Source organism: Schistocerca serialis, chromosome 10 (genome assembly GCF_023864345.2).
Source record: "Schistocerca serialis cubense isolate TAMUIC-IGC-003099 chromosome 10, iqSchSeri2.2, whole genome shotgun sequence".
NCBI lineage: Eukaryota > Metazoa > Arthropoda > Insecta > Orthoptera > Acrididae > Schistocerca > Schistocerca serialis.
The window spans coordinates 178,451,423-178,478,754 of record NC_064647.1 but is presented as its reverse complement, the minus strand read 5'-3'; the positions used below and the strand labels follow the sequence as shown (position 1 = coordinate 178,478,754).

Genomic DNA, 27,332 nt, shown 5'->3' with positions numbered 1-27,332 from the left:
CATCAGCGCACACTCCGCTGCAGAGTGAAAATCTCATTCTGAAAACATCCCCCAGGCTGTGGCTAAGCCATGTCTCCGCTATATCCTTTCTTTCAGGAGTGCTAGTTTTGCAAGTTTCGCAGGAGAGCTTCTGTAAAGTTTGGAAGGTAGGAGACGAGATACTGGCAGAAGTAAAGCTGTGAGTACCGGGCGTGAGTCGTGCTTCGGTAGCTCAGATGGTAGAGCACTTGCCCGCGAAAGACAAAGGTCCTGAGTTCGAGTCTCGGTCGGGTACACAGTTTTAATCTGCCACGAAGTTTCGTATCAGCGCACACTCCACTGCAGAGTGAAAATCTCATTCTAGTATGGGATTTGTTCAAAGTATTTTCACTGGGGGGGGGGGGGGGGGGGGGTGGAATGCAGTGGGGAAGCCAGTAGGCATTTTAGCGAGATCCTCTCCTGGGTTACAGAATCTGTAGTAGAAGTAAGTTGATAGAGGAACATGAGCATAAGATCTGTGCCCTTCACGTGCAGTTGCAACGCGCAAAAGAGGAACTACATAGTTTGAGGAGGGTGGAGGGTGCTGGGGAATGGGAACTAACTGGCAGTTGGCAAGGAGACAGCTAGGAGGAGGTGGTATTCAGACAGTTATGCTTTGCGTATATACAATAGATTTGACCAACTGTCAGAGTTGAGTGGGGTGGAGCCTCCTGTAGCTATAGATGTAAAGAATATGCAGCAGTCCTCAGCAGTTTGGAGGCCTAGGTCAGTTGCAAAGCGTAACAACAGCAGAAGGTTCTGCTGCTATGTGGTTCACACGGTAGATGTGTGTGCCGGCAGTTCCAGTAACTGTTGGGGAGTGAGTACCAGGTCACATGCATTGTGAAGCTTAGTGCAGTGTTGGTTCAGGTGACTGACAGCGTAGCGGAGTTATGTAGGAATTTTACGAATGATGATCAAGTAGTGATAGTGGGTGGAGCAGGAAGCAGTCTTGATAGGGATGGGGAATATGTTGTAGGTGGTGACCTGGTAAAGATAGCTACTGAAACTGGTGGTACTAATGTACATTTCGAGCAACTGTTTCAGCGTCATGATCGGCCTCAATGCGGCTGTTAGGCGCGCTAACATGGGACTGTGGAGGGCGCTGATGGCAGAGGGCATTTCAGTTGTGCCAGTTGGGTCTACCAGTAGATCGGGTTTCATTAGGCGTGGCCTGCACCTCAATAGGTATGGGAAGAGGAGGCTGGACTGACTGCATCTAGAATTGTTCCACGTGAAAGTGCGCTGACGTTTTTTTTTAATAATGTCTGCGAAAGGTTAAGTGAGGCGGTACGTGAGTACCAGCCCAATATTCGCTTCGTCAGTTGCGGGAAACAGCCTAAAAAGCACGTCCAGGCTTTCCGAGACACCGCACCTCGTCATTAACTCGCCGGGCGGCTACGACGCGGCGCCGGATCTCGGAAACTACGTGCTAAAGTGCTCTGCTATCCCGGAGGGCACGAAATGGGATACAATGTACAGAGAACAAGAGCAGTCCTCTCACACTTCTCTGGGTCACCCCTGAGGATGCCTTTGTCCCGGAAGTACACTCGCTATCCAGGACTACGTACTGGATTCTGTTACTTGAAATGTCTTCTAGCCACTCACAACCCGACAACCTGTTTCGCGTGTTCGGAGTTTTATCAACAGGCTGCAGGGCAGCACCACATCTGGTACGCCATCACTCCTCCCCATGCCGACCAAATACACTGGCGGCGGAAATTTGTTCCATCACCAGGATTCGAGCTATCTTATCTCCAATTCCAGCGCCTCCACACAATCCTACGTTAGCATCACTGGCGACGGAGACGACTACCCAGTCGATAAGATTGAGTGAGATACTGCCCATTACAGTGCACGTGACACGACAGCTGTAATGCAGCTCGTAATACAGGAGTTTTACTGCCTCGTTAAAGCACTGTGAGGTACGATATTCCGAGCAAGCTAACGTATTACGGTATCCTGACATCCGTGTTACGGCAATACTGCCAGCTATTGGTTTCTGGAAGCTACCATACGAGGCATAAATTCCAAGACTGGTTTTTGGCAGCTTTCCATGCTAGTTTATGGTGTGCGATTGTCCTCAGCTCTGCATAACTACTGCCGTCTACAGCCATTTGGATCTGCTCGCTGTAAGCACTTTTCCTCGCTCTGAAATATGTATGACAATATATGTAGCCTACATGTGTCCAAACGTTTATTACAGCAACGTATAAAAATTCGAAATAAATGGGTTGAAATTTTTGGTAACAATGTTCCTCCTTTATATATTACATACATACCTAGCGGTGGTCACGAGATTGTACCGTCGCAAGAAGATCATGCTCTGGATGGCCAGGTAGCGTTACCGCGAGGGAAGATCATACTGCTGGGGTTATGGCTGGCGCATTGTGTTGCATATGCGGCTGCTATGTGACCAGCGAGTCAGCTCAGGCTATCCTTATGACGGGACGCCCGTTCTCAGTCAGCAGAGGGCTTCAGTACATTTTGGACGCCAGGAGCCTCCACACGGGGTCCACTAAAGATTACGCTGTATAAAATGTAGTATCATGATCTGTAACGTATTGCTGTCTAAGTTACTCGTCGACGTGCATACATCTCACGTTGTTATCTTGCTGATCTCTACCCGGACGCAAAAAGCTCAAGTCTACTGATGTCAATGATATCAGCCTTTGAGTATATTACCATCAAGAGTGACACAGCCTTGCAAGAACGTATTTACTTTTAAGCCGTTTCTTGTCACAATATGACATCGAATCTTATACACTACTGGCCATTAATATTGCTACACCACGAATATGACGTGCTACAGACGCGAAAATTAACCGACAGGAAGAAGATGCTGTTATATGCAAATGATTAGCTTTTCAGAGCATTCACACAAGATCGGCGCCGGCGGCGACACCTACAACGTGCTGACATGAGGGAAGTTTCCAAACGATGAGAGTGTTCCACCTACCATCTTCGAAGGATGCCATGGGTCTGATGATGGTCATGTGATATGACCGAAACCGGTCACCTATGTTCTTGTAACATACGAGGTGTGATTAAGACTGCATTTTAAAAAGAAGTAATGAGAGCCTCGAAGGACGTTTGGATGCCTCCAATAAATACTAATTAATGGCGTTTATTTTTATTATCCGAGATAATTGCACCACAACTGACCAGTCACACAACCAACTAAACGCAAAGAACGCTGTATTCTGCCTACATGCTGGTCTTCAAGGGACAAGGCGAGACGAACTGAGTGCTGCTTACAGCGCCGAGACCGCACTGTACCAGTAAGTACAGAACGTGGTCCAGACGGCGGCTCCCAGAAGGCTCTCCGCCAGGGCAGCTTTATGTTGGCGACAGCACAGCCAACAGGTAAAGTGGTAAGGCAGATTTATTACTGACCACAGAGGCAGCTCGCCAACTCAATGAAGCTTAGCATTTCTAATATTAATATCAAGGACTCCAATAGAGATTCAAACTAGTGTGTTTCTATTTGTAATTCTCACTGCAACCTGCACAATGCAAGCAGCCAACTAGCGTTCCTAAATTTACAGAATGAAATGTGGATACTTACAGCAGACTTCAACCCACGGTCGCTGCCAGACGATGTGATACCTAACAACAGAAGAAAGAAAACACATTATTTCAAATATTTCTGTCTCTCCTTTTAAAATGATAGTATTTTATTGAGCTTCAGTCACAGTTTTGTTAGAAATTAGCCGGATTTACGTCCTCATCTCTTTGAAATAAGTACCAAACATCCAGATCTCTTTTCAGAAAAATGTTTACAAGCCTTTTTTCTTGTGTTCAACAGTAATATCTCTAGTAAGAATACAGGGCATTTATAAACTAGTTACACAAAAATAGCATCTAATTGTGAAATAACTTACAGAAATGTTTGATACAGCACTGAATGCAGTAACCTTCAAGTTTCTTCCCGCCTAACACTCTTAGTTCCCGACGTTCTCGCTAGATGGTATGTGTGAATGAGTTATTCAAGCAGTCGTCATGGAGTCGTATAATGGTGCAAAGCGTGCGCAGTGTTGTTAATGGTTTAACGAATCCAAATCCGGTATTACAGTTCAGAGACGTTCCAAGATTACATGTGGCAAGCCACCATGTCAAAGACAAACTGTTATTAATATAGGTACAACGATTCCACCGAAACTGATTGTGTATTACATAGGACACCGAATCAGTCACTGGAAGAACTCATTCACACGTGGCACCTTGAAGATATACCATATTCAGTGCTGCGTCAAACATTTCTGTAAATTATTTACCCTTTTCACAATTGAAGGTAGTGTTGTCCAACTAATTTATAAACACCATGTTTGCACTGTGTAGCAAGAACAGGAGAGCCCCTAATTGTAAACCCTGCGGAACCTCAGTAATTTTTCCCCACTAGCAAGAAGATATCTTGGAAATCGCATATGCTATCTAGCATTTACGCTGTGCTACCTCTCATTTAAACATACAGAGTGTTTCAAATATTCCATTACTGGCTTCTAGGGGTTGAAGAGGGGTCCCAGCAGATTTCGGCTTTTGGTTACATGGGCCATACAGCCAACAACGGTTCTTAAGTGCCAAAGATACATAATCGCAAAAAAACCAGAATAGCACAAAATTACGAAGTTACCATACAAATAAACTCTTGAAGGAAAAGAAAAGAACAATTAGACTAACACCAGACAGCCGGCGGCAGTGGTGACGATGACAAACAGTACTATACAGCAACATTATGACATACATGCATATGCTCTTACGGTAAAATACAAAAGACCCGGCTGACGTTGGGGGTCTCATGAAACATGGCACCGGTGCCGTTCCGTTTCGACACCCACGGTCGTTTGGTCGCTGCGTCCCGACCGGGGTCAACTGCCCGGATCCTGGGTCCAAAGGTCTGCATGGCGGCGTCACTGCCCCGCTGTTACAGTTGTCCTTCTGGGAAGCACCCACGTCAGCAAAAGGTTGGCACGACCATAGCACGAGCAGAAATAATAAAAAACTTGTGACAGATAAAAAAGTACCTTAGCAACAGGATGGATTTTTGGGTATACAGGGTGTTACAAAAAGGTACGGCCAAACTTTCAGGAAACACTCCTCACACACAAAGAAATAAAATATGTTATGTGGACATGTGTCCGGAAACGCTTACTTTCCATGTTAGAGCTCATTTTATTACTTCTCTTCAAATCACATTAATCATCGAATGGAAACACACAGCAACAGAACGTACCAGTGTGACTTCACTTTGTTACAGGACATGTTCAAAATGTCCTCCGTTAGCGAGGATACATGCATCCACCCTCCGCCGCATGGAATCCCTGATGCGCTGATGCAGCCCTGGAGAATGGCGTACTGTATCACAGCCGTCCACAATACGAGCACGAAGAGTCTCTACATTTGGTACCGGGGTTGCGTAGACAAGAGCTTTCAAATGCCCCCATAAATGAAAGTCAAGGGTTGAGGTCAGGAGAGCGTGGAGGCCATGGAATTGGTCCGCCTCTACCAATCCATCGGTCACCGAATCTGTTGTTGAGAAGCGTACGAACACTTCGACTGAAATGTGCAGGAGCTACATCGTGCATGAACCACATGTTGTGTCGTACTTGTAAAGGCACATGTTCTAGCAGCACAGGTAGAGTATCCCGTATGAAATGATAATAACGTGTTCCATTGAGCGTAGGTGGAAGAACGAAACTAAAATGGGCTCTAACATGGAAATTAAGCGTTTCCGGACACGTGTCCACATAAGATCTTTTCTTTATTTGTGTGTGAGGAATGTTTCCTGAAAGTTTGGCCATACCTTTTTGTAACACCATGTATAAGAAACTGAAGGGCCGTGCATCATGTGCTCAGCTTCTGCAGTTGCCAGATCATCGCTGACGGAGGAAACCACAACAGTGAGTATACTTCTTTATAGTGTTATTTTTGGACACCTTAATAATGCAATTGATGCATTAGATCTTGGTTTACCACATAGTATTGAAGACGATATTTTGTTAAATTTTCGTTATGACAAAATGAAATTTATGCTGGATGCATATCGCTTACCAGAAAGTTATATTTTTAACGAGAGTGGTAATGTTCCCGTTGTTAGCGAAATGATTAATGACGCTCTTCAAGCAACTGAAAAAATTACACTTAATACATCAATTCCATGGCCAACAATGTGCTTACTTACTATGTGCAATTTTTCACAAAGCACATTTTCGCAAAGCAGATTCAAAATTACGGTGCAGTTTATTGACATTTCTTTCAAAGAATATATTTGGACAATTTGTGGATTATGCTTGTCTAAATTAACAGAAAATGGCAAAACCAATCAGTACAACGTATTTTTCCAAATAGTAAAATTCATTTAATAAGCAAAAGTCCATATTATAGTTTTGGGGTAATTTCTCCGCCTCATATTAAGCAATATGGACGCTGGTGCATGTTTTGTGCAAACACACCATTATTTAGAAGTGTACGTTGTGGTGGTGCCCTCCCTAGTGTATATGAATCAGAAGATGAAGATTCTAATTTTGTTGAAAATTTGCTTGCAGATTGGTAATGGACAACATCATCGAGATGATGCAGATGCCGTACACTCTTCTGGAAGCTCAAGTTCCGACTCCATCCCTGAAAGCACTTACGTACTTGGTGACGAGATTACACTCCAACATGGCAACCTTAATTTTGAGCTATTTGATTCAATTAGAAGTTTCTTCGCAACCTTTGGTTTAACGACCTTATTAGATTTTCTGAAATCTCAGAGCCATGGTATTTCACTGACGTTATTGTCATCAGAGGACCGGATGATGTTAATGAATTGTGTAGACGAATTAATATTATTTCACAAAACTACCCTGGAGAAGTAATCATGTACAAACAAGATGGGGACCACTTCCACATTATCCATGACTGTATCTACTCCTCCAGACGATGCCGATACCGTTTCCGCAATGACTCATTTATTGCCACCAGAATTTAAGAAAACAATCGACGCACCAGTGCCATCGCGGCCATGTCCAACATCGACTGGCTCAATATATTGTTATATCTCTACTTGCAAAAGCGGCCAAGTTGCGGGTTGCGGACAAGTATGGCTCAGAGGACCAAATAAGAGATTACCTGGTGAGTATGAATTTGTACAATGGCAAAGTTTCATCGAAGGATCCCTCTACGTATTGGAAAACTTTGGAATTATTAATCAGCACGGATCAGGGGTCGACAGTCGTGGAACACGTAAACAGTTTTTTTTCCCTCGCGCGATACGCTTGTGGGACGGGGATGGGGGGAAATATGACTTTGTCGCCAATAGTGCCCTCCGCCACACACCGCTTGGTGGCTAGCGGAGTATATATGTAGATGTAGATTCTCCCCCTAACTTGCATATCACTGAAGGGGTCCACGATAATAAACACGAGGCTAGTTGCCAGTCTTCATTCCAATATACAGCCGGAGGTGGTTCATATTCGCAACTCCGGATACATGTCGCCGTAAATATATTTTTTTGTAAAACTTCATTCGAATTAAATTATTCACAATTTTCACAAATAAAAGCGGAACGTGTTTCTAAACTCCTGTACAGAGCAGCTGGTACATAATCCACTAACCTTCAAGTCCTGAATTTGAAAATTTTTCTTCGCAGTGCATGCACTTTCTATTCTCCATCGTTGTCAAAAAGAGGTCTCCTAGGGTTGGGTTTCCTGCTCTTCGCCCTCCTGTTTTTGCTGCCTTTCTTCTCTCCGGCTGCTTTCCGTTTTTCCTTCTCTTCATTTCCTTTTCTCCTCTTTATTTGCCGCTTCGAGGTCACTGTTACAAGGACCTGCTTTAAGTATCGCCCTTCTTTCGACAGGTGCTTTCACATGTTTTCCCTGCGCAGAGTGGGGAGGAGGCCCCGGCAAGATGGCAACTTGACGAGATTTCAGAAAAGCTGTATTGCCTCTAATAGCACGACCAAACTTTCAATAACTAAAGTAACATAATGGTGTCAAGATATAACAGTTTCAACACAATTTCATGAGAAAGGCATGTCTCAGTCTACCTCCACAACAAATACATAAACTCCAGAATGAAATCTTCACTCTGTAGCGGAGTGTGCGCTGATACGGAACATCGTGGCAGCTTAAAACTGTGTGACCGACCGAGACTCGAACTCGAGACCTTTGCCTTTCACGGGCAAGTGCTTTACCGACAGCTACCCAAGCACAACTCACGACCCGTCCTCACACCTTTAATTCTACCAATACCTCCCGCTTGCCAATCTTCACAGAATCTGTCCTGCGAACTTGGCAGAACTAGCATTCCTGGAAGAAAGGATATAACGGAGACATGGCTTTGCCACAGCCTGGTGGATGTTTACAGAATGAAATTTTCACTCTGCAGCGGATCGTGGGATGATTCGAAACTTCGTGGCAGGCAACTGTGACTGGCCGAGACCCGAACTCGAGACCTTTACCTTTCGCGGACAGACAAAGTTTCAATATGGTTCAAATGGCTCTGAGCACTATGGGACTTAACATCTGAGGTCATCAATCCCCTAGAACTTAGAACTGCTTAAACCTAACTAACCTAAGGGCATCACACACATCCGTGCCCGAGGCAGGATTCTAACCTGCGACCGTAGCAGTCGCGCGGTTCCAGACTGTAGCGCCTACAACCGCTCGGCCACACCAGCCGGCAAAGTTTCAATACATAAACTGATTACTTATATCAGGGCTTCTGAAACCCACAAAAAGTATTGTAGCGTTGAGCAATAGCACAGTAAACAGACTTCATGGGGTGTCTGGGCCCTCCAGAAAGAGTAAGTTGTGGTGTGCATACTGTAAGACCTTCGGTACACACACCATCAGATTATTTGACTTGTCGCTCTAACGAAGTAGGCGAGTGTCAGCAATATGTCTCGTGGTCTTATCGTGGCGTGTTTATCTTCTGCCGTTAGGTCAGACGATAGGAATGCCACTTGCACGCTTAGAGTAGCAGAGTGACGGTGACCAACTTTAAACGGAACTTGATTAATTTTCACACGCATTTATTAAAATTATAAAAAGCATAGACATTACGTAAATTGATTCTGGATGCTATTTACAATTGGCAATCTGAAGTTCCTTTGGTCTTGGTACGTTAATCTTATTCACACATATGTCTGATACTTGACAAAGTGTCTATACATTTATCTTCATGGCTATGTACAGAAATATGATAATCTTCTTATGTGCAGACTGAAACTTGACTGTAGAGTGGTGCAGACAAATGCAGACTGGTACAGATTAATGGAGACTGACTAATCGGAGGTATGTACACTAGATATAATACCTCATGCATTCAGGTATTACTGCGCGAGTGTGATCCGTGAGGGGAAAAGGTTCTACGTCAGCAGCAATCTCATTGGCTGCGTTACATATTAATACGCGGATCGGCAGAAGCAGAATTTGGTCCGTCTCTAAGGCAGTGCCATCTCGTAGAGCGGAGACGCACGAGCGCTGCGCCTGCGCTGTTGCGCTTAGCGGGGGCGCGCTCTAGTGGGAAAGTTGTGTACGCGCTGACTACGCCGAACTATGTACACAACATAAGTAAGGATTTTCCGCGACATGGCAGCACCAAACAGCCCGCAGAACCTCAGTGGCTACTTTTCCCGCCGTGGCCACTTTGGCCGGCTTCCCATTATGCAGAGATGAGGCTGCTAGGCAGCTATGGAAAACAGCGTGGATGTAGTGGACAGATTAGTTCCTCCATAAAAGGCAACACGAGAAAGAGCTGGCGGCGTAGAGCCGCTAAGAGCTGGCCGCGTAGCCCTCCGCTTGTCTTGTCCTTTGTGTCCTCAGGAGGGCCGGGACGAGCAGCGGCGCGCTGGTTGCATTAGCGTCCAGCCGTCACAGGCGGGAGGTGCGGCTGTAGCAGAATGGCGGACAGCAGTGACGTCACAGGCGTCGCGGCGCACAAAGGCGCCGTCTCCGGCGGCGCCCGCTCTGGACGCGGTGGCACGACACTCGCTCATCCTCTCCCGCTGGCAGCTGTTGACGTCCACAGACGCGAGCTTCGCAGCACGCGCCACCACGCCAGAGGTCAACGACCCGCGCGGTGGAAAGGCGGGCGACTTTCCCGCTCTGACCTAGCAGGTAGCTGCCGTTTCTAGCGGAGGCTGCGCCCTGGGAGGAGGGCGTAGTTCCGCCAGGCACCCAGCCCTATACTCGCTTCATCATAAGAATAGACCTCATTAAACATTACACAGTGCATTCTTCCGTGTTTGCTGGAACCTCATCGGATTTCATAGATTAAGGCTTTCACGGCAGGTGTTCTCATCACTTAACACTTCCGGGCAGAGATGCCGTAGTCCATACATAAAACTCTCCCCTGACGTTTCGCCTTCGACTGCGGAATAATTCTCTCGCCAAAAGTATGAAACCTAGCCAAATCAGAATTTTATAACAGATACTGACCTGTGTGCTGATAGCACAATTAAATTCAGAGCTTCATTGGCCTTCAGCGAATGAAGCAATTAATTATTGAATAAATTGAAGTGGTGCTCTACTAGCTGAGCAGCTAGTTAGGAAGGCAAATGTTGTCGGCTGCGCCTTCGGCGGTCCGCAACGCGGCTAAATAAATAAGAGCGTGCGAGCTAGAGTCAGGCCGCAGTTCTCGCGCACTCCGTGTCGGAAGCCGCTGCGCGTCTGTGCAGTTGCAAGGAACAGCCGTGGGTGCCGTATTACTTAACTCGGTATGCACGTAAAAATGAGTTCGCATTGGGGTAAAGTGTTAATTGTGGAACGACTCCAGTTATTTATTCTCAGCGTATGTCGTATTTTCATGTGTAGCTGCAGGGCAGACCGTCTTTCATTACTAGCGTGGCGTTTGATAGGTATTAACATCAAATTTTGGCGAGCATTCACTTTGAACATTTACGTCGATAACAACTATTGAACAATTTCGTTATCTAGGGATAATAGGATCAGTAATAGACGCTGAACAGCTCTGATAGTGTAATAGCTGACAATAGAATTGACAGGTTCTGCAAGTTTATGCTTTATCGTTTGCAGAATATAGTGAAAATTGTTATAGTAAACTCCATTTTCTATGAATCCCAGACATTATCCTAAATCCTCAACGTAATGAACTTCAATGATGAATAACTTTATTTCTCCATCAGAGTGGGCACAGTGAACTTTAATTACAGGCATCACGTTTTTGCTAATCACTCTCTGCTTGCCAACACTGTAGTTAGAGAGCCTGTGTTGAGAACGGCAACACTACAATAGAAAATAAATTTTACCACCCGCCGCACATGCAGGTCACATACTCACTGGTTATCTCGGGTATCGCAGAACAACGATTCATCGGCCATGTTTCCTGGTTATGGAATCACTCCAAACGCAGCCACTCGTGTTGTGGTGTTAACGGCAACCTATGAATAGGACAGTGATTCCGTGGTGCAGCTGCTGCCTGTCTCCCAGCAGTGGTGGTGTATGAGACAGAACGTTGCGAGGAGTCCATTACTTTTTCTTGCATGGTAGGTGAGTATCTGGAGGGCTTACGATGTCCTTGATGCACAATGTGATGAACTTGCCTTATGGTGATGAATGGCAGCTAGCTCTGAATGTGGAACAATGCGAGTTAATGTGGATGGGGCAGGAAGAACAGATGTTAAATGTTCAGATACAGCACCTCCTGGCCAAGAGAAGTCTATTAGTGTATCGGCTCTAATCTGAGGGAGAAATTTCTGACTACATACGTTTGGAGCACAACATTGTGTTATAGTGAAACATGGACAGTGGTAAAACAAGAACAGAAGAGTATCGAAACATTTGAGATGTGGTGCTATGGACGAATGTTGAAAATTAGGTGGACTGATAAGGTAAGGGTGAGGAGGTTCTGTGCAGGATCGGACAGGTAAGGAATGTTTAGAAGACACTGACAACGAGAAGGGATAGGATAACCAGACATCTATTAAGACATCAGGGAATGACTGGAGGGTGCTTTAGAGGGCAAGAACTGTACAGGAAGACAGCGATTGGAATACATCTTGCAAATAATGGAGGATGATGTTTGCAAGTGTCGCTCTGAGATGGTTGGCACAGGAGAGGAATTCGTGGTGGGTCGCATCAAAACAGTGAGAGGACTGATGGCTAAAAAAAAGGAAATTGAAATGGCACGAGTTTGTGAGAATTGATGTAGTGAAGGCGAACGTTGCACTTCGGCTTGGTGGGAGAATTCTAGGAAACTGTAGTTCATCTGTAAAGAAGACCACACATAGGATGCTAGTGCGACCGATTCTTCAGTACTGCTCCAGTGTTTGGGATCCGTATGAGGTGGGATTATAGGAAGTCATCGAAGCGATTCACTGGCGGGCTGCTAGATTTGTTACTGGTAGGTTAGAACAACACACCAGTGTTACAGACATGCTTCGGGAAGTGAAATGGGAATTCCTGAAGGGAAGGCGACATTGTTTTCGAGGAACGCTATTGAGATAATACTGAGAAATGGCATCTGAAGCTGACTAGCGAACGATTCTATTGCCTCCAACATACACTGCATGTAAGGAACACGAAGATACAACAAATTAGGGCTTATACGAAGGCATTATAGATGGTCGTTTATCTCCCGCTCTGTTCAGGAGTGGAACAGGAAAGAAAATCACTAGTAGTAGTACAGAGTACCCTCCGCCACGTGGCGTGCTGCGGATTGCGGAGTATGTACGCAGATGTAGATGTAGGTGGGGACAGGAGCTGGCCGACTGGAACGCTGACGTCGAGTATGCTCAACCACACGTTCCCCTTGTGGTCTAACACTGGGCCACTGTCACATCCGAGTGCCCCAGTTAATCTGGATGTTGGACGATTCGACCAACTCACCAAACGGATATCCGAAATGAGGCCTTTTTCAAACATTGCCAGGTGCTAATGACGTTGTCTCACACGACTACACGGCATATCAGTGTCTCACGCAGTTTACACCCGGCAGGACTTGTATCAAAGCTCAACACCACCAGAGGTAATGCACTCTGGTTGCCCTTCCACCTGTCACAGAGATTTGCAACTCTATAATCATTAGCACGGCCAGCGACGGTGTACACACGTACGAAGTTACACTGACTTCGAAGCTAATATTCCTGTTGCTTCACTTTTTTAGTGTGTCTTATTTTCCTGTACCAGCTCATTTGCATAGCAACAAATAACAAAATATTTTACTTGAATCGTCCTCGTAATTACACTACCGGCCATTAAAATTGCTACACCAAGAAGAAACGCAGATGATAAACGGGTATTCGTTGGACAAATATATTATATTACAACTGACATGTGATTACATTTTCGCGCAATTTGGGTGCATAGATCCTGAGAAATCAGTACCCAGAACAACCACCTCTGTCCGTAATAAAGGCCTTGATACGCCTGGGCATTTAGTCAGAGTTCAAATGGTTCAAATGGCTCTGAGCACTATGGGACTTAACATCTGTGGTCATCAGTCCCCTAGAACTTAGAACTACTTAAACCTAACTAACCTAAGGACGTAACACACATCCACGCCCGAGGCAGGATTCGAACCTGCGACCGTAGCGGTCACGCGGTTCCAGACTGAAGCACCTAGAACCGCACGGCCACACCGGCCGGCAGTCAAACAGAGCTCGGATGGCGTGTACAGGTACAGCTGCCCATGCAGCTTCAACACGATACTACTGTTCATCAAGAGTAGTGACTGGCGTATTGTGAGGACCCAGTTGCTCGGCCACCATCGACCAGACGTTTTCAATTGGTGAGAGATCTGGAGAATGTGCTGGCCAGGGCAGCAGTCGAACATTTTCTGTGTCCAGAAAGGCCCGTACAGGACCTGCAACATGCGGTCGTGCATTGTCCTGCTGAAATGTAGGGTTTCGCAGGCATCGAGTGAATGGTAGAGCCACGGGTCGTAGCACATCTGAAATGTAACGCCCACTGTTCAAAGGACCGTCAATGCGAACAAGAGGTGACCGAGACGTGTAACCAATGGTACCCAATCCCGTTACGCCGGGTGATACGCCAGTATGGCGATGACGAATACACGCTTCCAATATGCGTTCATTGCGATGTCGCCAAACACGGATGTGACCATCACGATGCTGTAAACAGAACCTGGATTCATCCGAAAAAAAAATGACGTTTTGCCATTCGTGCACCCAGGTTCGTCGTCGAGTACACCATCGCAGGCGCTCCTGTCTGTGATGCAGCGTCAAGGGTAACCGCAGCCACGGTCTCCGAGCTGATAGTCCATGCTGCTGCAAACGTCCTCGAACTGTTCGTGCAGATGGTTGTTGTCTATTGACTCAGGGATAGAGACGTGGCTGCACGATCCGTTACAGCCATGAGGATAAGATGCCTGTCATCTCGACTGCTAGTGATACAAGGCCGTTGGGATCCAGCACGGCGTTCCGTATTACCCTCCTGAACCCGCCGATTCCATATTCTGCTAACAGTCACTGGATCTCGACCAACGCGAGCAACAATGTCACGATACGATAAACCGCAATCGCGATAGGCTACAATCCGACCTTTATCAAAGTCGGAAACGTGATGGTACGCATTTCTCCTCCTTAGACGAGGCATCACAACAACGTTTCACCAGGCTACGCCGGTCAACTGCTGTTTGTGTATGAGAAATCGTTTGGAAACTTCCCTCATGTCAGCACGTTGTAGGTGTCGCCACCGGCGCCTACCTTGTGTGAATGCTCTGAAAAGATAATCATTTGCATATCACAGTATCTTCTTCCTGTCGGTTAAATTTCGCGTCTGTAGCACGTCATCTTCATGGTGTAGCAATTTTAATGGCCAGGTTTGTACGATAAATCCTGTAGAATATTGCAGCAACAGTGTAATTCGAATAAACGCTGCACTGAGACAGAGCAGGTGCCGCGCTGTTACAACCACACGCTGTGGCCACCCCTCGATATTTTCTGAGGGGTCTGCGCTGAGTGGGTGGTGTGAGGATCGTCACAGCAACTGCGGGGGCGGCGGGGTGCCTCCATTCACGGCGAGGCTCCGGGCAGCGTGGCTGAATGGGGCGCGTCATTACGCGCCGCCTACTGTGCTCTGCCCCGCTCTACTGTGTACGGGCGCTGCCAGCCGTCTGACGTCACACGGCCACGTCCCAGCCCCACTTGAGGCCGAGCCGAGCCGAGGAGACCGCACAACAACAAGGCGCAATCGTTCGCCTCTATAGTGAAGCGCTGTCTCAACACTTTGACCGAACGCTGCCAAACTGACACTTCACTTCTTATTGCTCTTTCTACGATTTCGGTCGCACTGTATGAGGACCACGTGAAGTAAATTCCTCATGATTTTTTCTTCTTCCCTGATTTTGCCTTCCCTCTATTTCCTCGTTATTTCATTGTGTTCTCTTACCCTTAATACGTCTAAACAGTAATGCGCTTCCTGACCTTTACCAGAAACTTTCTCCCGTCCCTCCCGCCTGCCCCATCTTCTTAATGTCGTTTCGAATTTTTGACCTGCCTGCTTCCGCCTCATTGATTTTTGGTAAGTGCTTTCTCACTTCTGTGAACCAGCTGATTGGCGTTGTGCTGTTTTGTGGATCCAAGTGACCATAAAGTGAAATTCTCCTTTACCTGAAACCGTCAGATACATTTTGAGTTTGAGTGTGTATTTCTTCATTACTTTTTCTCACCCACGTACACTCTACTTTTGTTGCTCCGAGTATTTTCTGTACTACCTTACTTTCCTTTTCTCCAACACTTCCATTTTTCCTTTTCCGCTGCATAAAGGCACTCCTGTTTTATGACGGTGTGGTAGTGTTAGATTTTGGTTTCTAGTAAGAGTGATTTTTTAATCTAAACATCTTTCGTTAACCGATTTCCTTCGCATTTTCTGGCTGTTATTTATCTTTTCTTCTTTATGTACACCGTTTGCCTGTATTATGTGCTCTGATTAGTTAAAATGATGCAATCTGTCGATTCCGTCGTATCTTATCCTTAGAAATTTTGGGGCGAATTTAATGTTCCTTATGTATTCTGTCTTCTCGAAAGAAATTTGTAATCTAGTATTTTCCGCCATCTCTCTCAACAGTCTGATTTTTACAGCTTCTGTACCGACGTTTTAGGAAAATAGTGCTAAATCATCCGCATAGGCTAGTCACTTCAGTTTCATGTCCCAGATTTTATATCCTGATGTCTTTAAGCCGAAGGTTACGTTTTAACCTTTTTCAGAACGCAGTAGGAAAGCACTGGGAGAGGACATCACCTTACCTTACATCACCTTTGATTTCAAATGTTCCGATATTTCTCCACGGAATTTTATTTTGCGTTTTGTTCCTGTTACTGTTTCTTTTACTGAAAAAAAAATTCAGTTTAAATCTTCGTGTTCTCTAATTGCTAGTCCTTGTCGGCACAGAAATTGCACGGTAGTAAAAATTGTCTCAAGAGCTAAACGGCCTTTCTTCTTATCAGTATCTAACTGTTCATTCATTTGGGAGGCTACACTTCGGTTAGTGATAGAATTTTGTTTCAGAATACCTTCTTTATGCTTAAACGTATTTTCATGAAGACGAAATTTTTGGAAAGCCTTTTTCCAGTTAGGAAACCCTACGGAAGAAAATGCATCTTTTTTTTTTTTTCAAGAAAATTCTAATAGATTTTTAGCATCCGCCTCTTTGTAGGTTTTGCAAAAAACTTTTTCGGTTGATGTTTCATATTATAGCCATGTATATTTGATCATGCAAGACTTCTGAAATGATCTTCCCTTACCGGACTGTCCAAGTTTCGGCTGTGAACGTTTCGCGCCTAAAGACGACGAAACAATTGCGATACAGGTTGACTTGCAGTATCATCAACTTCCAAGCGCGCCTTTTTGGTAAAAAATTTATCCATTGCAAAGTTAATTCACAATACACTAACACTAAAGTTAACGAATAAAATATAGTCATATGAAATAGTCCACTAGACAATAAAGTCAGAACACTAAACACGTCTGCAGCATGCACTGAACGAAACTATCCACACTGAATGACTGCGACAGCAGATCGGGCATTACATAGCCGGGACGTCGTAATGTCTGAAAGCGTTAAGGCGACGTTAGGCGTAGGGCTCCAGGCGGCCGGTAGCTGTGGCCGAGAGGTTCTAGGCGCTTTAGTCCGGAACTGCGCTGCTGCTACGGTCGCAGGTTCTAATCCTGCCTCTGGCATGGATGTGTGTGCTGTCCTTAGGTTAGTTAGGTTTAGTAGTTCTAAAATTCTAGGGGACTGATGACCTCAAATGTTAAGTCCCATAGTGCCCAGAGCCATTTGCAACATTTGGTTCCAGGCGCTTCTGTTCTAGTCCTTTTGATGTCGCCGCTGCAACAGCGCTGGCCCATTGGCGTCAGACTTTAACCGAAGGTTCGTGCACCGCGACAAATTCTGTGCCCGCAGCACCGTAACACCATCATGGTTCTCACCACTCGTTTTCAGTTAACCTGCTTACTACAATAATAATTATTTGTTTTAACACATTACTGAATGTATTTTAAAAGGTAAGTATCGTCAAACAAGGAAAATAAAAAAATCGAACATAATCTTGTGTTTTTACAAAGCATAATAATTTTCTTAAATTTTTGAGGGGGCTCGGCTCCCATCAGGCCCCATGGAGTCGGCGCCTGTGGCTGTTGGGATGGAACACTTGCATCTGAACAGTATATAAACAACATAATAGGTAAAATTCAAGACTCATAATGTAGAAACTGAAGGGTCATTAATAACCCCAAGAAATAACATACTTAATACTCTTGCACCACTGCGCTTTCCACAATGTACACTCCTGGAAATTGAAATAAGAACACCGTGAATTCATTGTCCCAGGAAGGGGAAACTTTATTGACACATTACTGGGGTGAGATACATCACATGATCACACTGACAGAACCACAGGCACATAGACACAGGCAACAGAGCATGCACAATGTCGGCACTAGTACAGTGTATATCCACCTTTCGCAGCAACGCAGGCTGCTATTCTCCCATGGAGACGATCGTAGAGATGCTGGATGTAGTCCTGTGGAACGGCTTGCCATGCCATTTCCACCTGGCGCCTCAGTTGGACCAGCGTTCGTGCTGGACGTGCAGACCGCGTGAGACGACGCATCATCCAGTCCCAAACATGCTCAATGGGGGACAGATCCGGAGATCTTGCTGGCCAGGGTAGTTGACTTACACCTAGAGCACGTTGGGTGGCACGGGATACATGCGGACGTGCATTGTCCTGTTGGAACAGCAAGTTCCCTTGCCGGTCTAGGAATGGTAGAACGATGGGTTCGATGACGGTTTGGATGTACCGTGCACTATTCAGTGTCCCCTCGACGATCACCAGTGGTGTACGGCCAGTGTAGGAGATCGCTCCCCACACCATGATGCCGGGTGTTGGCCCTGTGTGCCTCGTTCGTATGCAGTCCTGATTGTGGCGCTCACCTGCACGGCGCCAAACACGCATACGACCATCATTGGCACCAATGCAGAAGCGACTCTCATCGCTGAAGACGACACGTCTCCATTCGTCCCTCCATTCACGCCTGTCGCGACACCACTGGAGGCGAGCTGCACGATGTTGGGGCGTGAGCGGAAGACGGCCTAACGGTGTGCGGGACCGTAGCCCAGCTTCATGGAGACGATTGCGAATGGTCCTCGCCGATACCCCAGGAGCAACAGTGTCCCTAATTTGCTGGGAAGTGGCGGTGCGGTCCCCTACGGCACTGCGTAGGATCCTACGGTCTTGGCGTGCATCCGTGCGTCGCTGCGGTCCGGTCCCAGGTCGACGGGCACGTGCACCTTCCGCCGACCACTGGCGACAACATCGATGTACTGTGGAGATCTCACGCCCCATGTGTTGAGCAATTCGGCGGTGCGTCCACCCGGCCTCCCGCATGCCCACTATACGCCCTCGCTCAAAGTCCGTCAACTGCACATACGGTTCACGTCCACGCTGTTGCGGCATGCTACCAGTGTTAAAGACTGCGATGGAGCTCCGTATCCCACGGCAAACTGGCTGACACTGACGGCGGCGGTGCACAAATGCTGCGCAGCTAGCACCATTCGACGGCCAACACCGCGGTTCCTGGTGTGTCCGCTGTGCCGTGCGTGTGATCATTGCTTGTACAGCCCTCTCGCAGTGTCCGGAGCAAGTATGGTGGGTCTGACACACCGGTGTCAATGTGTTCTTTTTTCCATTTCCAGGAGTGTACATAACAGCTATAGGGTTTTTGTAAATACTGTTTAGAAATAGTAATCCCTAGATTAAACTGCAGCAAACCGGAACTGCAAGACGAGAAATAGTTCTGAGGCTTTCAGACAAGGCTAGTTCAGATACGATAACATTTCTCTCTCTCTTTCTATCCAAGTCTTTGCTATCATCTATCACCATATCTTCTTAAAATTTGAATCTATTTGTGTTTTCTTATTTCAATTTCTAATGTATTTTTTAATTTATTACTATTTCCATTGTAATTGCTGAAAACAATAATTGCTGTTTATCTCGAAGAAAACTGTCTATCGACACACAGTCAACACGGATGTAGAAAACATCATTCTTGTGAAACACAACTAGCCCTTTCCTCGCATGAAGAGTGCTACTGAAAAGAGATCTCAAATTGATTCGTATTCCTAGATTTCCAGTAGACCTTACACACTATATTTCACAAGCGGCTTACAGAATATGGAAAGTCATCGATTAAAACAGGAGAGATTTCTGGTAGTGTTATACGCCCTTTGCTGTTCCTTATCTATACAAATCATTTGGCAGACAACCTGAGCAGACGTCTTAGGTTGTTTGCAGGTAAGCCTGCGTTTATCGACTAGTAAAGTCATCAGAAGACAAAACAAATTGCAAAACAATTTAGAAAGGATATCTGAACGGTGCAAAAATTGGCAGTTCACCATATACACTCCTGGAAATGGAAAAAAGAACACATTGACACCGGTGTGTCAGACCCACCATACTTGCTCCGGACACTGCGAGAGGGCTGTACAAGCAATGATCACACGCACGGCACAGCGGACACACCAGGAACCGCGGTGTTGGCCGTCGAATGGCGCTAGCTGCGCAGCATTTGTGCAGCGCCGCCGTCAGTGTCAGCCAGTTTGCCGTGGCATACGGAGCTCCATCGCAGTCTTTAACACTGGTAGCATGCCGCGACAGCGTGGACGTGAACCGTATGTGCAGTTGATGGACTTTGAGCAAGGGCGTATAGTGGGCATGCGGGAGGCCGGGTGGACGTACTGCCGAATTGCTCAACATGTGGGGCGTGAGGTCTCCACAGTACATCGATGTTGTCGCCAGTGGTCGGCGGAAGGTGCACGTGCCCGTCGACCTGGGACCGGACCGCAGCGACGCACGGATGCACGCCAAGACCGTAGGATCCTACGCAGTGCCGTAGGGGACCGCACCGCCACTTCCCAGCAAATTAGGGACACTGTTGCTCCTGGGGTATCGGCGAGGACCGTTCGCAACCGTCTCCATGAAGCTGGGCTACGGTCCCGCACACCGTTAGGCCGTCTTCCGCTCACGCCCCAACATCGTGAAGCCCGCCTCCAGTGGTGTCGCGACAGGCGTGAATGGAGGGACGAATGGAGACGTGTCGTCTTCAGCGATGAGAGTCGCTTCTGCCTTGGTGCCAATGATGGTCGTATGCCTGTTTGGCGCCGTGCAGGTGAGCGCCACAATCAGGACTGCATACGACCGAGGCACACAGGGCCAACACCCGCCATCATGGTGTGGGGAGCGATCTCCTACACTGGCCGTACACCACTGGTGATCGTCGAGGGGACACTGAATAGTGCACGGTACATCCAAACCGTCATCGAACCCATCGTTCTACCATTCCTAGACCGGCAAGGGAACTTGCTGTTCCAACAGGACAATGCACGTCCGCATGTATCCCGTGCCACCCAACGTGCTCTGGAAGGTGTAAGTCAACTACCCTGGCCAGCAAGATCTCCGGATCTGTCCCCCATTGAGCATGTTTGGGACTGGATGAAGCGTCGTCTCACGCGGTCTGCACGTCCAGCACGAACACTGGTCCAACTGAGGCGCCAGGTGGAAATGGCATGGCAAGCCGTTCCACAGGACTACATCCAGCATCTCTACGATCGTCTCCATGGGAGAATAGCAGCCTGCATTGCTGCGAAAGGTGGATATACACTGTACTAGTGCCGACATTGTGCATGCTCTGTTGCCTGTATCTATATGCCTGTGGTTCTGTCAATGTGATCATGTGATGTATCTGACCCCAGGAATGTGTCAATAAAGTTTCCCCTTCCTGGGACAATGAATTCACGGTGTTCTTATTTCAATTTCCAGGAGTGTATAACGAAAAGTGAGAGATCATCCACTTGAGTGCTAAAAGGAATCCGTTGAACTTCGGTTACACGATAGTCAAATCTAATCACCGTAAATTGAACTAAATGCCTAGGAATTACAGTTACGGACAACTTAAATTGGAAGGAACACATAGAAAATGTTGTGGGGAAGGCTAACCAAAGACTGCGTTTTACTGGCAGGACACTTAGAAAATATAACAGATCTACTAAGGAGACTGCCTAAACTACGCTTGTCCGTCTTGTTTTAGAATACTGCTGCGCGGTATGGGATCCTTACCAGGTAGGACTGACGGAGTGCATCGAAAACGTTCAAAGAAGGGTAGCACATTCTGCATTATCGCGAAATAGGGGAGAGAGTGTCATTGAAATGATACAGGACTTCGGATGGACATAATTAAAACAAAGGCGTTTTTCTTTGCGGAGTAATCTTCTCACAAAATTCCAATCATCAACTTTCTCTTCCGAATACGACAATATTTTGTTGACGTCGACCTACATAGAGAGAAACGATCACCATGATAAAATAAGGGAAATCAGAGCTCGTTCGGAAACATATAGGTGTTCGTTCTTTCCACGCGCTATACGAGATTGGAATAATAGAGAATTTTGAAGGTGGTTCGATGAACCCTCAACTAGGTACTTAAATGTGATTTGCAGAGTATCCATGTAGATGTAGATGCAATATGGAATATGTTTCTTAATATCCATGAAACGCTGTAAAATGAATGACGTGTTATGAAATGTAACGCAACAGGTCTCTAAATGGGCAAAAAAAAAAAAAAAAAAAAAATGCCTCTGAGCACTATGGGACTTAACTGCTGAGGTCATCAGTCCCCTAGAACTTAGAACTACTTAAACCTAACCAACCTAAGGACGCGCGGTTCCAGACTGAAGCGCCTAGAACCGCTAGGCCACACTGTCCGGCTAAATGGGCAATGAAAAGAACCAAATAAGGCAATGTACGGTGGATGTTGCAGTGTTTCTCTACCAAATCACTGAAGCATAACCTTCGTCCGTTTGGCCGTGTGGGGGAGGGCGTTATTGTACGGTTCCTCAGCTCGTCGGGTTCCTGGAGCTTGGAACCACAATCAGTGCGCCGCGCTATGAAGCCTCTTTGCAGAAACTGCCACGCACCATGAAGTCAAAACGTGCGGAACGGTGTCGGACAGTGCGCGATAACTCCCGCCCACACACTGTCAATCGGACTAAGGCTTCGCTTCAGCGATTTGCTTGCGAAAATACTGCAATATTCTCCGAACAGCCTGGATCTTTCACCGAGTGATCTCTGGCCCTCCGGCCACCTGAAGAAGACACGAGTGGAACTCGGTTTCAGTTGCACGAGGACGTACAAGAGAGGCTGCGGCCGACCTCGTTCTACGAAACGGGAACTGATCGTCACGCCTCCCAGTGCGATAGACGTCTTAACGCGTGTGGACGTTACTTTTGAGTGAAGCCACTGCACGGTCTCGTTGTGGCGGGTGTTCGATTTCCATTTGAGTGTCCCTTATACTTGTGTTGTACATGCAGAAATTTGTATAGTGTAGAACCAGGGTCAGCTGGGATATTGAGCGACATTCCGTGTTGGTACGGTCGATAAGGCCCTTGCCACATGTAAAAGTAAGGTACTCTACAGTAGTTAATGTTTCCAGTGATTTGTCGCCAAATCTGTAACTTCACAGCAGTGAATCTCTTCGGTTTTTTATGCTCAATACGTTACATTTATTGACTGACCCAACCGTCGATGTGCTGCTAGACTTCCTTGTTGCCTAAAAATGTTCCTAGATACTGGCTGATTCAGCTGATCCTACCCGCAATGTTATATACAGCCTTCAAAACCACGCGCGAGATTCGCATACTCACCCGCTCGCTACGCGCAAAGTATTAGTCCTACAGAAAAATGAAGATGGGCTTTTTTTGGAGGAAATTTAATGTAGTTAAATTTGGTACTGGGATACATTTTCGTTAGAGGAGGTAGTTTTCCAGTTATTGAAGGAAATCTTACGAAAGTGACCTTCAAACGCATCCCTATTCCCTCACTCAGCCCCCATCGGAAGGATTTCTGGTAAATCGTTCACGACGCTGCCTCGTACCATTATACAAAAATTTGCGACTGCACGAATTATTTCCCACATTAGTCCTTTTTTTGTCTTCATTGACTACCGTTATTACGTCATCAGCTTACTCCAGCAATTAAAAATAGTAAAAATGACTTTTGTGTAAATTTTATCTAACAATTTTGTGAGTTTTAACAGCATAATACAATAATTACATTGTTGCATTCGTCAAGCCTTGCGACTACGAAGCTCCTTTTCTATTAAGGGATAAGTTTGGATCGAATTACCTACATAATTAGTTTTAGCGTAACGTTTACAAAAGTAGTTTTTCTTTCATTACCCTCACTAATAATATTAACAAATAGCCAAGATGCCGATGCCTTAACAGACCAGCCAATGGAGACCAAGGGAAGTCCAACGTTGGGAATAATTCATGTAGTCGGAAAATTTTGTACAGTGGTAAGAGGGAGCGCCAGAATGAACATACTAGAAATCCTGACTGATGAGGGATGAGTGTAGAGTGAAGGTGTATGTGAATGTCACTTTTGTACGTATTTCTTTGATAACTCGAAAACTATGGCCTCCAGCAGAAACGTATCCCCGTACAAAATTTAATTACATTAAATTTTCGACAAAAAAGATCCCCCTTCATTTCTTCTGTAGGACTAACAGTTCGCGCGTAGCGAGCGAGTGAATATGCAAAACTCGCGCGTGGTTTTCGAGGACAGATATAAGACTGCGTGTAGCAAAAAGGTCTGTTCATTTTTTCTGTAGGGCATATAGTTTGTGCCTAATGAGCGAGAGAATATGAAAATGACGCATGAGGCCAGATATACCATTGCAGGTTGCATAAAACAACATCGGTAGGGGCAGGTGAATCAGTAAACCGCCTGGCCTCACATTCCTACACGTTATCCAAGAACAGTACCCGCGATACTGGAGTGAGAATGAAGGAAGATTTAGTAGTATTAAAAAAGTGATAAACCATGAGCGATTATGAGGCGTTGAAAAATTTGCATACGATAGGGAAGCATGAACATGAGCTTCAAACCAGTTGAAAGATTAATCATATGCGGAGGAAAAGGAATCAGGTGTTTAGAGACAAAAACTCGAGGCCGTTCATAGGAAACCAGGATTGTTGTCACAATGGAAGCTGTACTTCGTCGTAACGATTTCCTGTGTAAGCGGCATGATTGTGCACAGATTTCGGTACGCAATGTAATGCGTCGGTGCTATCAGTCGTTCACTGACAGCGTAACTTCGAGACTAAGCAGAAAACTAGTTTAGTACCTCAAATACTAGCATATGTCGTGTTTCTCATGTCGATGTAGCAACTAAAAGTACTTTCATGATGTGTTATGGACTACGTATTCCAACTAGAGCAGAAATAATATTCATGAAGCATGTCGACAGGGAAATTTCCTCTTTGTATGCAAACGTATGCGCGATGCGCTGAAATGTATGCACAGAGTGTGCAGGGCGAGTGCGAATTCTTCCCTAAGCCGAAAGTGGGCCGCATTGTGCGGATGTCTGAATATGCGTCATACAGCAGAGCGCGAGAATATCGATACGAGGGATGTGTAATTAGGGGAAAGATAGATACCGCATACGAGAAAACTAGAGAGGCCTTTGAGGAAAGAGAAGCAACTGTATGAATATCAAGATTGTCAGGTGCAAAACAGCTACTGAGCAAAGAAGGGAAAGGTGGAAGTAACACAGTCTAAGACAAAAATAATTAAGCAAACAAATAGAGACGTACCATGAAGAAATTATCCGGATGGGACGGAAATCAATAGATGTGCTGGATATACAGACAAGCAAATGATTACAACTGCGGAAAAATAGGATGGTTTATTCAAAAGAAAGAGCTTCACAAACTGAGCAAGTCAGTAACGCGTTGATACATCTCAAGATTTTGACGATCTAACGCGCCAATTGGACAGAATTTTGCACGATTTCCCTCAGGAGTTCATCCAACGACTCTGTCAGTCAATGTCAAGCCAAATAGCTGCTTGCATAAGGACCAGAGGTGGACCAATGCGTTATTGACATGCTTAATTTGTGAAGCTCTTGATAAATCATCCGGTTGTTCGGAAATTGTAATCATTTGTTTGTTTGTATATGTATATGAACTCCATTGCTTTCCGTTCCTTTGAGATCTTCGTGGCGTCTCTTTCATTGTTTCTTTTTCTTGTGGTGCATATGAAGTGGCTAGACACGGAGAATGACCTTCATGACAATTCTGTAAAACGGGAAAAGAAAGATCGTTCAGCACTCTTCTCGCAGTATCACATTTCCCGTCTCTTCTTCACTTAAGTCAAAACACGGCCCCTGGAGTAGACAACATTGCGTGAGAATCACTGAGATCCTTGGGAGATACGGTCATGCCAAAACTATTCGACAAGGTCTGCAAGGTATATGAGACAAGCGAAATACTCTCAAAGTTCTAGAATGATGTAAAAACTCCACCAAACAAAGCAGGTCCTGACATTTCGGAACACTATCAAACTATCAGTTTAGTAAGTCATGGTTGCAAAATAATGACATGTACTATTTACACGAGAATGTAATAACTAGTAGAAGTGGACCACAAATAATGTCAGCATGAGTCGCAGGGAAATGTAGGTAAACGTGAGGCAATATTGACCCTACCTTGGAAGACAGGGTGAAGAAAGACAAACCTACGTTTATAGCGTTTGAAGACTTAGGTAAACCTTTTGACAATGTTGCCTGGAATACACTTTCTCAAATTCTGGAGGTATCAGCGATAAACTGCAATGGGCGAAAGGTTATATACAGCTCATACAAAAGTAAGACTGCACATATGAGTTGGAGAATCAATTGAAGTTCAGAAAGAAGAAATAAAAAGTTTGAGTTTTACCTATGACATTATGATTCTATCAGACAGCATAGGACCAGTAAGGGCAGTTGAAAGGAATGGCTAGTGGCCTTAAAGGTGGTTACAAGATAAGCATCAACAATAGAAAAACAAGGATAATGGCATGTAGTCGAATAAAATGGGGCGATGCTGAGGAAATCAGATTAGGAAAGAAGACATTAAAATTAGTATATGAGTTTTGCTATTTGGGCGCCAAAATAACTGAAGACAGGGAAGTAGAGAGGATTTAATAATACACATTGCTGCTCACGTTGGTCGAGATCCAATGACTGTTAGCAGAATATGGAATCGGTAGGTTCAGGACGGTAATACGGGAAGCCGTGCCGGATCCCAACGGCCTCGTATCACTAGCAGTCGAGATGACAGGCATCTTATCCGCATGGCTGTAACGGATCGTGCAGCCACGTCTCGATCCCTGAGTCAGCAGATGGGGACGTATGCAAGACAACAACCATTTGCACGAACATTTCGACGACGTTTGCAGCAACATTGACTATCAGCTCGGAGATCGTGGCTGCGGTTACCCTTGACGCTGCATCACAGACAGGAGCTCCTGCGATGGTGTACTCAACGACGAACCTGGGTGCACGAATGGCAAGACGTCATTTTTCGGATGAATCCAGGTTCTGTTTACAGCATCATGATGGGCGCATCCGTGTTTGGCGACAGCGCGGTGAACGCACATTAGAAGCGTCTATTCGTCATCGCCATGTTGGCGTATCACCCGGCGTGATGATATGGGGTGCCATTGGTTACACGTCTCGGTCACCTCTTGTTCGCATTGACGGCACTTTGAACAGTGGACGTTACATTTCAGATGTGTTACGACCCGTGGCTCTACCCTTCATTCGATCCCTGCGAAAACCTACATTTCAGAAGGATAATGCACGACCGCGCGTTGCAGCTCCTGTACGGGCCTTTCTGGATACAGAAAATGTTCGACTGCTGCCCTGGCCAGCACATTTCTCTCTCACCCATTGAAAACGTCTGGTGAGTGGTGGCCGAGCAACTGGCTCGTCACAATACGCCAGTCACTACTCTTTATGAATTGT

At 45.9% G+C, this 27,332-nt stretch overlaps 1 protein-coding gene across 1 annotated transcript in view; it reads right to left on the bottom strand.

Moving 5' to 3' along the window:
- LOC126424647 (serine/arginine repetitive matrix protein 1) overlaps positions 1-27,332 on the bottom strand; it is a 653,808-nt gene that overhangs the window by 519,061 nt on the left and 107,415 nt on the right. Inside the window, exon 2 of the mRNA XM_050087379.1 lies at positions 3,587-3,627. The gene's annotated coding sequence lies outside the window, so the exon portion shown is untranslated. The remainder of the gene's footprint in view (positions 1-3,586; positions 3,628-27,332) is intronic.